Below are 13,448 nucleotides of genomic sequence, written 5' to 3' on the forward strand. Positions count from 1 at the left end.
GCAAATAAAACATCTTTCCTGTAGAGCCTAAGAGGAGTCCATGCTTTTGTGGGGAAAAAACACCACCAACACCAAACAAAAAAACAAAACAGTCATTATGCCCTGGGTTCAATACCTAGCATATAACACCTCTGCGGGGGAACAGCATCCCTCAACAATCAAGAAAAAGATGTTTTTAATTTCACACTGTAATTTCACAGATGTACTCTTTATTGGGCATGATTGAAAATATACTTTTCCTTTCATGCATAAGAGTAAAATATGTGACTAATGGGTTTCCATATTAAAAAAATATGTGGGTGTCTTTTCTGCCCTTAAATGAACATTATTCATGAGTGTGAGGTAGCATAACTGTGCATGAGGCACCTAGCTGGCCTTGGGCGGTGGTGCTGCCAGAGACGTGGTGAGCAGGGGAAGTAAATCCAAATCAGAGTGAGTGGCTATTCTCCTGGGGGTCAGAGCACTACCAGTTTATGATGTGATCATCTTTCACCCAGGTGTCTGGCTGTCCCCAAGTGCCAAGGGCTAAGGATTAGTTACTACTGCTGGCAAACTGGTCCACAATAATGGCGATATGTGTGTCAACTTTGTTAAGGGGAAGTCCATGTCATAGCATCCATTGAGTTTATGAATCCATTGAGCAAAGTCAGGAATGAGGCTGACTAATATCCACAGATCAGGCCATCTTGTCTACCAGATTATGGAGAGTCTCTTCCATTTTGAGGATTCGCAAGGTGAATAAATACTCTCGTAATCTAGACCCATTTCAAGAACGTCTTAAATCCACCCTGGCTGGTGTGGCTCAGTGGATGGAGTGCCAGCCTGTGAATCAAAGGATCACTGGTTTGATTCCCAGTCAGGCACATGCCTGGGCTGTAGGCCAGGTCCTCAGTAGGGAGTATGTGAGAGGCAAGCACACATTAATGTTTCTCTCCCTCTCTTTCTCCCTTCCTTCCCCTTTCTAAAAATAAATAAGTAAAATATTTTTTAAAAGAAGGTCTTAAATCCATCTACATACCTTTTCTCCAATCTTCCTTCCTTGTCATCAATTTTCTTATCTTGCCCCTTCCAGATCCCTGATCAAACAGCCTAACAAATTGCCACTTTTTACATACCACTGTAGGACCGTAACCTCAGGACATCTACTCTAATAGGGAAGGTGACAACAAGCCATGCTACTTGGAGTTCTACCCACTAGAAGAACTTCCCTTCTCTGCAGTCCTTCAGGGACACTCTGAACATAATATAATAGCACAATAGCATACTGCGCTGAGTATTCTGTAAGAAGGCTGGAAGTTGTCCCTCTTTGCTTGCTGATCACAGGAAACTCTCTGTGAGGTCATAGGTACAGCTGAGGGATGTTTGGCATTTTACAGGAGTAGGCAGACTGCAAATGCAAGCAGCCAGCTCATGCGAGTTACTGGTATATTCAGCTTTGAGCCTGTTCTTATAAGTACCACTCCCACCTGGTGGATGGAGTGCTTTCTATCTCATGGTTTGGGAACCGTTTGGGTTGCAGAGTCACCAAGCGCTTCACTGTTAAGTGTGTTTATACTTTCCTGGGGGCCAGGAGCAAGCCAGGTGCTAGTTCTCAAAAGAAGAGCTGTTTGCTGAAGAGGACGTGCTTTCTGTCTGATACTCTATTTATCAGGGTAAAGTCAGCTTCACCTGGCCATTTCAAATGATTGCCCTTGTAGCCTTAATGTTCTTACATTTCTATCAAACCAGAGTATCTCGAACCACAGGCTTTGCTTTGGTTTAACTAGTCAAATAAGAGATTACTTAAGGCCTCATTTCCCTCTCATCTGCCCCATTGGTTAAAAACAAAAAACAAAACAAAAAAAGGAAAGGAAGAATGGAGTGTTAGAGAGCCTTTGGGGAAATATAGAGAGCATGTACTGGGCCCTGGGCCCCATAAAACTGCCATATACTATTTATCCTTCTCATGAGGAGCATATGGGATTAACAGACTGTGACAATGGTCTTTTACTTTTCCATACTATTTTAACTTCTATCTGTTAAGAGGCTTTCAAGACCAAAGAAAGCAACTTAGAGAAAGTAATTTATATCACACAATTTTTATTTCATCTAACATTGATCTTTCTCTTTTGAGTTCAATGGTTCTCACCTGGGGAGACATGAGTGAGGGTATTCATACCTTTTTATTAGGAAAAAGCGCAAACCTACATATAATAGACCGAGTGCTATAATAAGGCTCCATGCACCCATCGCCCAGCTTCAACAATTACTAAGATTCTGTTGCTCTTATTTACACTCCATCCTCCCCACCACTACTTTTTTCTTTTGCTAAAGTATTTTAAAACATTCCAAGACATATCACTCACTCGTAAATTCTTCAGTAAAAATCACTGACACATATAGACTAATACTATAATCATAACGTAATCACAATTTCATTATCATGCCAGAAAAATGTATAATTCCTTAGCATTACCTAATAATCAGTCCATGTTCAGCTTTTCCCAATTGTCTCAAAATGCCTTCTTGCCGTCGGCATATTTAAATAAGGATCTAAACAATATCTACATATTGCATTTGGTTGGTAGGTTTAAGTTTCTCTCTCTCTCTTCAAAGTTAAATAGAATCTTTTCTGTTGAAGTAATTTATATTTTCCCTAGCTCCTAAAATAGAAATAGGCATTGGATTTCTAAACAGAGGAAAAAGGCCTTAGCTAAAGAACCCCGTATTAGATACTCATGCTGGTCTAAGAAAACCAATAAACTGAGTAAATTAACTTGAATAAATTAATGGTGTACATTCAGAACAGTATTGTAGCTGATAGTCACAAATATGTGAACCAAAGGCAAAAATCTGCCAAGATTAAGGCAGATTTGTTTTTTTTTAAATATTTTATTCATTTATCTTTAGAGGGGAAAGGAAGGAGAGAGGAAGAGAAATATCAATGTATGGTTGCTTCTTGTGCATCCCCTGCTGGGAACTGGCCTGCAGCCCAGGAATGTGCCCTGACTGGGAATCGAACCGTGATTGGTTCACAGGCCCGTGCTCAATCCACTGAGCTACACCAGCCAGGGAGATTTGTTGTTTTTTAAAAATTTATACAGCATAATGTATTTTTCCTCCAAGTTCACTTAGTATTAATTTCAATAGTACATTGCCAAGCTAGAATACAAGCTCCCTAATTAAAAAAAAATTAAAAGATGGCATAAAAAGTTCCCATTGTTTTAGAGTCTTTCTTATACCTACTAACAGTATCCTGCTTTTGCCTTCACTTTGTGTAGGGGATTACTGCAACAATTGTATGACTGGAAGCCAAAAGCTTGAGCAGAAAGCATGACACTGTTGGGAATGACTTTCTTCCTGTAGGAGTCAATGTGAGTGCTGGCAGTTTCCAAGTGTTGGTTCCAAATGTGGAGAATTCCTGGGATGGAATACCAAACCGCCCCACCCCCACTCCCAACCCCCCACTCCATGGAGGGCAAGGAGAACCTAAAGAGGGAGGCAGACCATGCCAGACTGGTAGGCGGCAGCTTTAATCAGCAAGGGAACTTATACGGGAGGCTTGTCTGAACAGCTGAAAGACAACCAGATTGCTGCAACCACCTAAGAGAATCTTAGAAGTTTATATGAAACCTTTAACATGGTTCAGTCAGGAATCCAGTCCAGATGGTCTCCACAGCACATGACTCTCACAAGGCTACATCCTTGAAAAGGCTCCTAGTGTAGGAATGGTGGGCAGCGTGTACATTCCAAGGAAAGGAGATGAGGTGGTGAACTTCCAGTTGCCTGGTTCTGACTCAGGGCTCAGCCAGCAGTCACACCCTCTTGATGACCCCCTCCCACCCTGACGAGGAAGTGGAAGGCCTTGGTGAAGATTGCCATCCATCTCCAAGACAACACCCAAAACAACTGTTGTAGGATTGTCATCACAAAAGCACACAGGTTGGAAAGCTGTTTCAAACTGACCTCTAGGAACGTGCAGTTTACAAAGAGGTGCAGGAAAACCAAACATGCGGGCAGCCAAGGTAGGTGTATCTTTGAAGAAAAACGAGATGTCTCCGATCTGTTTCACAGTGGGTTTTGGCACTCCTGGGCATCTCTGGGTGCCCGCGCTTCCCCTTCTCAGAGGTGGGACATGGGAGGCCCTCCTCAGGTCAGGGGACTCCTAGTCAGCCTTCCCTAAGACACCTTCCAGGAAGGATCAGACTCAAGAGAAAAGGAATTCATGGAGCAAACCAAAACCATGGCTTTGTTTCTGAAAAGAATTGTCACCCTCAACTGAGAGTGTGGGAGCTCTGCAGGAAGCAGCTTCTTTCTGAGGAGAGCAATGTAAGCCAGCAGATCTGCCCCTTGTTTTGCTGAGAGTTCAGGATCAGCATTACATTTCTGTTCTCTTAAAACGTTTAGTATTTTTTCTGGCTGATAAACAATGTCTGGCTGTCATCCGCATCGGTACACCTCCTCTTGAACCTCTCGATGTGTTGTCAGTGACATGGATGTTTAAGAGCACACCAGGAAATCTGGCATGACTAGGGACTCACTGTGTATGGTGGGTGCCCCCAGCCACCTTCCCAGTAACTGGGCTCCAAGGGAGCTGCCATCTCGCTGGGGCTGAACTCGACCACTCAAGTCTCTTTTAATCAATAGAATGCCCCCTCTTCTTTTGTTACTGGTTTCATTCTGATTTAGTTTTATACCATTTATTTGTTGAAGAAACTGGGTAATTTGTTGTGTAGGATTTCCCACATTCTGTATTTGGATTTGTAACTTATTTTTCTATGTTCCATACTTTTTATAAACTGATACTTACATCCAGAGGCTTCATAATTTTAACTTTGTGTCAAGAATACTTTGAAAGTGGCACTCTACATGTTCTAGGTCGTATCAGGAGGCACGTGACATTGTACAACTTTTGGTAATGTTGAGAGAGATAAGTGGGTTCTTGTGTTTTCAGTTTTTTTTTTAATTTTAAAGATTTTATTTAATTACTTTTAAAGAAAGGGGGAAGGAGAGAGAAAGAGAGGGGAAGCAACATCAGTGTATGCGAGATACATCTATTTGTTGCCTCTCACATGCCTCCAAAGGGAGAGCTGGCCTGCATCCCAGACACATGCCTTGACTGGGAATCGAACCAGCGACTTTTTGGTTCACAGGCCGGCACTCAATCCACTGAACCACATCAGCCAGCACTTCAATCTGGGTTAAAGTTTGCCATTAACTTTTCACCCAATAATTTCAGTAGTAATTGATGATCATTGCCTAGATCCATTATTTCATAAGTGATTACAAAATAGTGTTTTTTTCTATTTCCATTATTTCTTTTCCATTCATTAGATATGGTTTTATATAAAGACTGCCTGAAATATGGGACCTGCAGAAAAGGCACCTGGATCCTTCTGCTTTTAGCGGGGGGTGGGGGGGACACGGGAAGCAACTTTCAGAATAATATGTTTGATAATTTTAATATAAACATCCATAGGTGACCAATGAGTTTTTTGGGGTTTTTTAGGTCACTACATTTTGGGGTGGCTTATTACAGCAGCAATAGATACTCAAAACCAGTAAGGGTTCAAAAATTGTTACCACCGTGAACTCACGGATGTTTGTATGTTCCATGTATTATTGTTGGCTGTAGTCGTAATTCTTCTTGGTGTTGCAATCGTTCCATATTTGGCCAGTGACGTTAGTGCCTCTGTCATTTTGACATGCGCCCCGTCTCTGATAGCTGTTTTACTTTCAGGTACAAGACAGCCTAGGCTCACTCTGCGTGTTTCCTGCACTAGTGCTGAAGCCGGCTGTTTCCCCTGACTCCTTCCAGGGGGCAGTGGCATGAGAGACCACCACCTGGTATCGGGAGTGCACATCACTACCGGACTGCGTGGACTCTAGGTCTCTCCTGCGAACGGAGGAAGGGAACACTAATTTTTTAGCAAGAGTAAACAATCAACAGTTCAAACTGATAATTAAATGATAGTTTAATTCAAATTAAATATTGTATAGCTTTTACTTCTTTGATTTTAAACATACATACTTTTTTCTCTTATGCTGAAAATCTTGGTTCCTCATGACATTTGCTTTATTCTATTATATATAATAGTTTTGAAATACCAATATTATTACTGACAGTAAGTCTACTGAGGACTGATTAAGATTTATTTGTACTTTTTATCTTTAAGGTTTACCTCACTGTACACTGTACAGCTGATATACTGTGTTTCCAAGTCCCTTGAAAGATTTCTTCTATGTTTATGACACAACTTGATAGACAAATAGGTTTGTTTTTATTCAGTTTTTAAGTAATTGCTTTTCATTCTCTTGTAGTTAAATTTGTTTTCCAAATTATGTGTCTATTTTATTTTTTATTATATCAAACTATAAAACAAGGTATATGCAGAAATATACAGCTTCCACTACTGTCCTTTTTCTAATAATTATTTTTGTTAGTTTTTGTTTTACACACTTCTAAATTTTGCAAATAGTAGAAGCAAATGTGTTGTGTGTGTGTATATATATATATATATATGTATATACACTTTTCCCTTCATTTCTACACAAAAAGTATAATAGTATACACACTCTTCTTCCTATTGCTTTTTTCACCTTCATTTCAGAAATAATTGAAAAATTGTATATTTAAATTTTTTTCCAAGTGGGCCCTGGCTAGTGTGGCTCAGTGGACTGAGCAGTGGCCTGCAAAGTACGAGTGTCACGGGTTCAATTCCCAGTCACAGGGCACATACCTGGGTTGCAGGCTGGGTCCCCAGTCTGGGGGGAGGGGGGGGGAGCGGTGCACTCACAAGAGGCAACCACACATTGATGTTTCCCTCTCCTTCTCCCTCTCTTCCCCCTCTTTAAAAATAAATAAATAAGTAAATCTAAAGAGGTAAAATAAAATGTTTTCCAAGTGGAAAACTTTTTTTTATTATTACCAATTTCCAGCACTGTAGTCAGAGAGCACTGTTTGTGTTATTTGCATCTGATTGTGGTTTTTCTTTATGGCCTAAGATATCCATTTTTAAGAACATTCCGTATGTACTGCAAAAAGAGTTATATTCTCCAATATTGCGATTCAGAATTTGATACATATTTGTAAGTTATCATACTAATTATGTTGTGTAGGTCAGTGCTACTTAAAGCAGCTAGACTATTATGCCATTATGGACACCTCTGCAGCTGATTTTTGTTTTTGTAGCAAGGCTTTCTCAATGAAGGAAGTGGTACATTGATTTATGTACTGAGTGAGCTTCTCGTCTCACTGCATTTGGTAGCCACAGTGTGCAGACTGGCACCCATTGTAAACACACTTTCAGTGGCGCTGGGTGAGGTTTCTTAAACCCTTACTCATTTTTGTCCTCTTGCTTTGTCTTGGAATGAGAGTAACGTGCAAAACTTTTCTCTTGTACATGTGTTCCTATTGTGCCTGCGACTCCTGTCATTTTTCCTTTGTGAAAGTTGATCTTGAGTAGATATATAACCCTGCATTGTTGTTTTAGCCATTAGCATTATAAAAAGCCTCCTTTTTTCTTTCTAATGCTTCTTGGTTGGTCAGAATCCTCCCTTGACAGAACATCTTGGCCCTTGCTCTCTTTGTGTTTTACATTTTGCCTGGTAAATATTTGTCCTTCCTTTTATTTTTTAACTCCCTTATTTTTTGTTTTTGTTTTAAGTGTGTCTTCGTTTTGCTAGACAGTTTGAAAATTCTTGAGATTAACATCTGAATTAGCCTCATTTATATTATTGATAAGCACCAATTTTTTAAATTATAAAATATTTTACTTCGTGGTCATCTGTTTTCTTCTCTCTTACTCCTTAGATCTTTTAAAAATATTTCTTTTGGAATTTAGGGAGTTATATATTTTGTTTTTGTTCTTTTTGCTTTTTTTAAGAGAAAAGGGAGGGAGAGAGAGAAAGAAAAATCGAGGCGTGAGAGATACACGAATCGTTTGTGTCTCACATGCGCCCCCTCCTGGATCCAAACCTGCAACCCAGGCACATGCCCTGACCAGGAACTAAACCAGCGAATTTACGCTTTGTGGGATGATGCCCAACTGAATCACACTGGTCAGGGCTATATTTTGTTTTCATTGTTACCTTTATATTAATACATTTGCAAAATACTGTATTTTATCTACTTATGTACCTTTTAAAGATAATATTCCAACTTCCCCCTCTAATAGAGTAATGTTAATAACAGAAAAACCCCAAGCTGCTTTTCCCTTTCCCTCTACAGGCGTTGGTACCAAAAGTACTTGCTAAACAGAGACCAGAGTATCTGCGTATCAGAGTATGCTTCCTAGGACCCTAACCCACAGCACTCTCTGTCCGTTTCCATGAGGGGCTGTGAGGAGATCCAAAGCAACCCCTCATCTCACTGCCAACCCACTCTGGGCCTCTGAGTTAAAGCAGTGTGTGTGTGCTCTTTCCCAGAGATGGGAAACAAATGTGTAATTTCAGTAAAACTCCCATTTAAAAGCTCCACCCCCTATCTCTATGTTTTCTAGAATATTCTTTTTAAAATGAATATTCTTACATTTTTTATCGATTGATGTTTAGAGTGGGAGAGAGAAACATGGATTTGTTGTTCCAATTTGTTGCATCCATTTGTTGCAATGAATGCACTTATTCATGCATTCATTGGTTGCTTCTTTTATGTGCCCTGACCAAGGACTGAACCTGCAACCTTGGCGTATTGGGGCAATGCTTAACCAACTGAACTGTTCAGCCAGGACCAAACTGATTATTTTTTTAGAGATTTTATTTATTTATTTTTAGAGAGAGAGGGAGGGAGAAAGAGAGGGAGAGAAACATCAATATGTGGTTGCCTCTCACACCCCTCACTGAGGACCTGGCCCACAACCCAGGCATGTGCCCTGACCGAGAATTGAACCAGTGACCCTTTGGTCGCTGGTGCTCAATCCACTGAGCCACACCAGCCAGAGCTAATTCTTTATCATAGTTAGGAAATCTCCTTTGTCTCTTGTTTTACTTAAAGTTTTTACCAAAACAGTTCTTGAATTTTTTCAGCTGCTATATAATTGCGTAGTTTGCAATTTGACTTTATCAATGTCATTAATTAGGTTGATGGATTTCCAAATTTTGAACTATCCTTAAGAGCCCCAAATAAATTTTGTTTTCAGTTTACATTTAGGTGGTTAATAGTTTTTGTTGCTATTGTGAATGGAATCTTATTTTCTATTACATTGTCTAATTGGTTATTGCTGGTATATGGAAAAGCTATTGATTTTTGTATGCTGATCTTATATGTGGTCACCTTGCTAAATTCTCTTATTAGTTCTAATAGTCTGCCAATCGATTTTCCTGTGTTTTTCTGTGTAAGAAATAGTGTCATCTGCAAATAAGCAGAAGTTGCCTCTTCTTTTCTAATGTTTCTAATGAGAGATAATGTTTATTACCTCTTGTTGCTTTTCTTTTTACCTCGAATCAGAACATCTGATACACTTTGAATAGTATGATGATAAAGGTCATTCTCATCTCGTTTCTGACTTTGATCGGAATGTGTCTATTGTTTCCCCATTAAGTACGGCATTTCTTGTAGGTTTTACCATTGTTTTATTAAAAACAGACAATACGTCAAATTTAGTCTGTTTTTCTCCTACTTTGGGGGATTTTTTTCCTTTTATATAATTAATGGGTATTGAATTTAAGATACTATTTTTACTTTTAATGCAGCAATGCAGTACGTTAAATTGACTTACTGTTCCAAGGTTGAACCGTCTTAGCGATGCTGGACTAAGCCTCTCTGGACCTGATGGATTACTCCTCCAACGCACTGCTGAGTTTAATTGGTCAACGTTTCAGTTAGGAGCTGTGCTTTGCTGTTCGTCTGTGGAATCCTGTATATATTTTTCTCCTGTTGCTTTTACCTGGCTTTGGTTTCAGGATTTGCTCATCACTAAAATGTGTTTGGTAGTTTTCCATCTTTCCTTCCTTCTTTCTTTTTTTTTTTTAAATGTATGACAACTTTATTTGTTTACTAAGGCTAGTGAGAAATGATTACTAATCCCATTTTTAAAAATCTAACATCTGCATTTCAAAGTATGGTAACCGTATTTACTCATTAAATATTACTTTTAAAACAACCCCCAAACTTCCAGCATGCAGGCTTAACATCAGAACAATGGGTTCAAGACCACGTATACATGTTACGTGCACCAAGGCTGGACCACAAATGATCTCAGTCACCATCATCGTCGTCATCTTCATATTTTCTGTTAATGCGTTTGTTTGATGATTCATTGGAAGTATTTGGTGATGATAAGAATGTTTTTGGACCCCATTAACGATGGATTAATTGGCACAATCTGAACTGCTCATGTTGCAGGAATTCATACTGTTAGAGCTGGGGACTGAAGTGGGTATCTGTGTTGTAAATCTTTGCCCTGAGAGGGACATGGAGTCCTTACCTGAGTTGAATCAGACAGGGCTTGTGGTGCTGGTTTGCCTGGAGTGGTCTTGGTCTGCTAGTAACTGAACCAACACTTAACCATGAAACTGTTCTTTCCACAGAAGTAGATATCTTTTTTGTAAAGACTTAAGCCTATAGTTTGGAGCAGTCAGGCAGTATCTATCAAGTGGAGCCCTGGCTGATGTGGCTCAGTGGATCGTGGGCTGGCCTGAGAGTCAAAAAGTCACTGGTTCGATTCCCAGTCAGGGCACATGCCTGGGGTGCAGGCTAGATCCCCAGTTGGGGGTGAGTGAGAGACAACCAATCAATGTTTCTCACCCTCCCTTTCCCTCTGTCTACAAATGAATAAAATCTTTTAAAAAATCTATCAAGTGGCAATCTAGGGCTTGAATTTGGCTTGATCGATGGCAAAGGGCTTTAATTTCTTTGCCTTGAAAAATCAAATTAAAAAATCTCTTGGAAGAGGAGAGATTAAAAGCTGGTCAGCACAACACTGGATTGCCAATAGCACGTCATCTGCATCGACAGTAGCTTTCCTAGCATGGCTTCAATGCATTTTTGCACCATTTAGAATTGTGGTCACAAACTGGAAGGCAGACTCCAGCATCTGATTCAGAGCTCTTGCTCCATATTCCACAATCCCCACATTCTTCAGGACCTGTGCTGTTGTCTGCACATCTTTCACACGCTCTTGGGAGAAGCCACCTTGCCAGACACCATGAGATCTGGTGATCAGATCTTGAGGCAATTGCCCACGTAAATGTATTTCAGTTCTGGTCTTTATGCAAGATCTTTGCCTAGCATGTTTTTTTCAAGCCCTGGTGTACCTTGCCTACCTCACCTTTCAGCTCTGCCCTGCCATGCGCTGTGAGCAGGATGCTCTGGCCTTTTCATATTTTCTTAAGGAGTTTTTATAAGGTGAGAATTATGTATTCTTCAAAGGTGTTTCTCTCTTTACTAGGCTCTGCTATTGTGTTACATTCATAAATTGAATTGAGCAAATTTTCAACTTCTTATTTGTTCTAAAGTCAACGGGAATAAATGAGTGCAACAGACTCTTCCAGAGTGGACCAGCAGGGTGAGCACCGCACCGCAGAGCCAGCTCCTCCAAGGACCGGCAGGGGGACCTGATGCCACCTGCAGTCTGGTGGAGGAAGTGCGGGCAGTGGCTCCTAGAAGAGTCGAGAAAGATCCTTCTTTCATCCACTTTTCCCTAACCCTTGACTCAGTTTCCCCAAAGGATGAGAAGCCTGGACCATTCATCTAAATGATTTCCAATGGTAGTAGCTAAGGTGGTACCCCAAAGATGGGGACAGAATCCAGACCATGGCCAAGACAGGATGACATATGATTNCGCACGGCAGAGCCAGCTCCTCCAAGGACCGGCAGGGGGACCTGATGCCACCTGCAGTTTGGTGGAGGAAGTGCGGGCAGTGGCTCCTAGAAGAGTCGAGAAAGATCCTTCTTTCATCCACTTTTCCCTAACCCTTGACTCAGTTTCCCCAAAGGATGAGAAGCCTGGACCATTCATCTAAATGATTTCCAATGGTAGTAGCTAAGGTGGTACCCCAAAGATGGGGACAGAATCCAGACCATGGCCAAGACAGGATGACATATGATTGCCCTGAGTATAAAACCCAAACTCCTCGGCATGGCCCCAATGCCTACCCCTGATCTGAAGTCTTCCTATTTCCCCCCTCCTCACTCAACACCTACCACAATGTCCTTTTGGAACTTCTGTCCCTTGAACATGGAGAGTCCCTCCCATATTAGGTGCTTTGCACTAGTTATTCCCCCATCTAAAACATTCCTTCCACAGGTGTGGTCGTTTCCATCACTTAAACTCAGCTCAGATTTCAACTCCTCAGAGAAACCTTCCCTGATAACGCCAATAAAGTACCATATTGTTTCTGGACTATATATAAGACACACTTTCCTCCTCAAATTTGGGAGGAAAGGGGGGTGTATCTTACAGTCCGAATATAGCTTACCTGGCTGTCTGTGGGGGTAGGGGGTGGGTGGAGGCCTATGTTATTTATTTTATTAAATATTTTACCACATTTTTTGCTTCAAAAAAATTTTCCCCTATTTTCCTCCTCTAAAACCTGGGCATGTCTTATGGTCTGGTGCGTCTTAACAGTCTGAAAAATTCGGTAGTCTCCCACCTTATTATGCTATCTTTTATCTATTGTCACTATCAAAAGTTACATTATCTACTTTGTTTACAGACTCAATGTTTCCCTTCCTTCATTAGGTATAAGCCCTGCCAGGAGATGCTTGTTTCTTATTCACCCACAGCATTCTCAATGCCTAGATCAATGGCTAACAATGCACACATTTATGTACCATGATCCCTGTCCTCACAAAAAAATGAGTCTATTAATTACACAATGAATTAGTTATAAGTAGAGTCAAGTGTTTGAGGCAGAGGTGCAAGACCCTCTCCAGTGCTCTGTCCACTTCTGGCTCCAAGGACCATTCTATTACCCTGTAGGCAATTTCTGTTGCAAGACTCTGGCTTCCCCTGGAAACTGTTCAGAGCTCAGAGGATTCACCCAGGAATAAGGTCTTGAAACAGGGCAAGGTGTATACCTCCAGGCCCAGTTCTCCAAAGTTTTGGGGTCTAGCTAGGTTTGGGGCTGCAGCTTCTGTGTCCCCGTAACTCCTGAGCTAGAACAGGTGACACTGATAGCCAATCTGTGTGGGCTGTGTGCTCCTCTAGTCCCTGCTTCGATCTTTAGCAGGCGTTAGCGTGTGGTCTGATCTCTATAATTAATGCCTTTACAAGTTCCACTTGATTCCCCATTCTCAATGTCCTCCTTGTTTGCAGGCTGATGTACAGAAGCTGAAGTTGGGAGCTGCTTCCACCAAACCTTCTGCTTGGCCTCAGGACCTTCTGTTCTAGAAGTTTCTCCCGCCAGAGAGATCAAGAAGTTTCTTCCCTTGAGAGATACTTCTTTCCGTTGCTTCCTGCTAAGATTACAAAGAGAGAAAATGCCTCCTTGTAATCTACACTACTGCAATTAGCTCCGGGACTCGTGAG

General features: G+C 41.0%; 2 pseudogenes; both read right to left on the reverse strand.

The window, feature by feature from the left end:
- Nucleotides 1–2,114: 2,114 nt before the first annotated feature.
- On the reverse strand, nt 2,115–4,580 carry LOC119003372 (metaxin-3-like; annotated as a pseudogene).
- Nucleotides 4,581–5,715: 1,135 nt separating this feature from the next.
- LOC119003373 (transcription initiation factor TFIID subunit 9-like) lies at nt 5,716–11,125 on the reverse strand (annotated as a pseudogene).
- Nucleotides 11,126–13,448: the final 2,323 nt, after the last annotated feature.

Source organism: Sturnira hondurensis, unplaced genomic scaffold (assembly GCF_014824575.4).
Source record: "Sturnira hondurensis isolate 20B ecotype Veracruz unplaced genomic scaffold, ASM1482457v3 Scaffold0018725, whole genome shotgun sequence".
In the NCBI taxonomy this organism is placed as follows: domain Eukaryota; kingdom Metazoa; phylum Chordata; class Mammalia; order Chiroptera; family Phyllostomidae; genus Sturnira; species Sturnira hondurensis.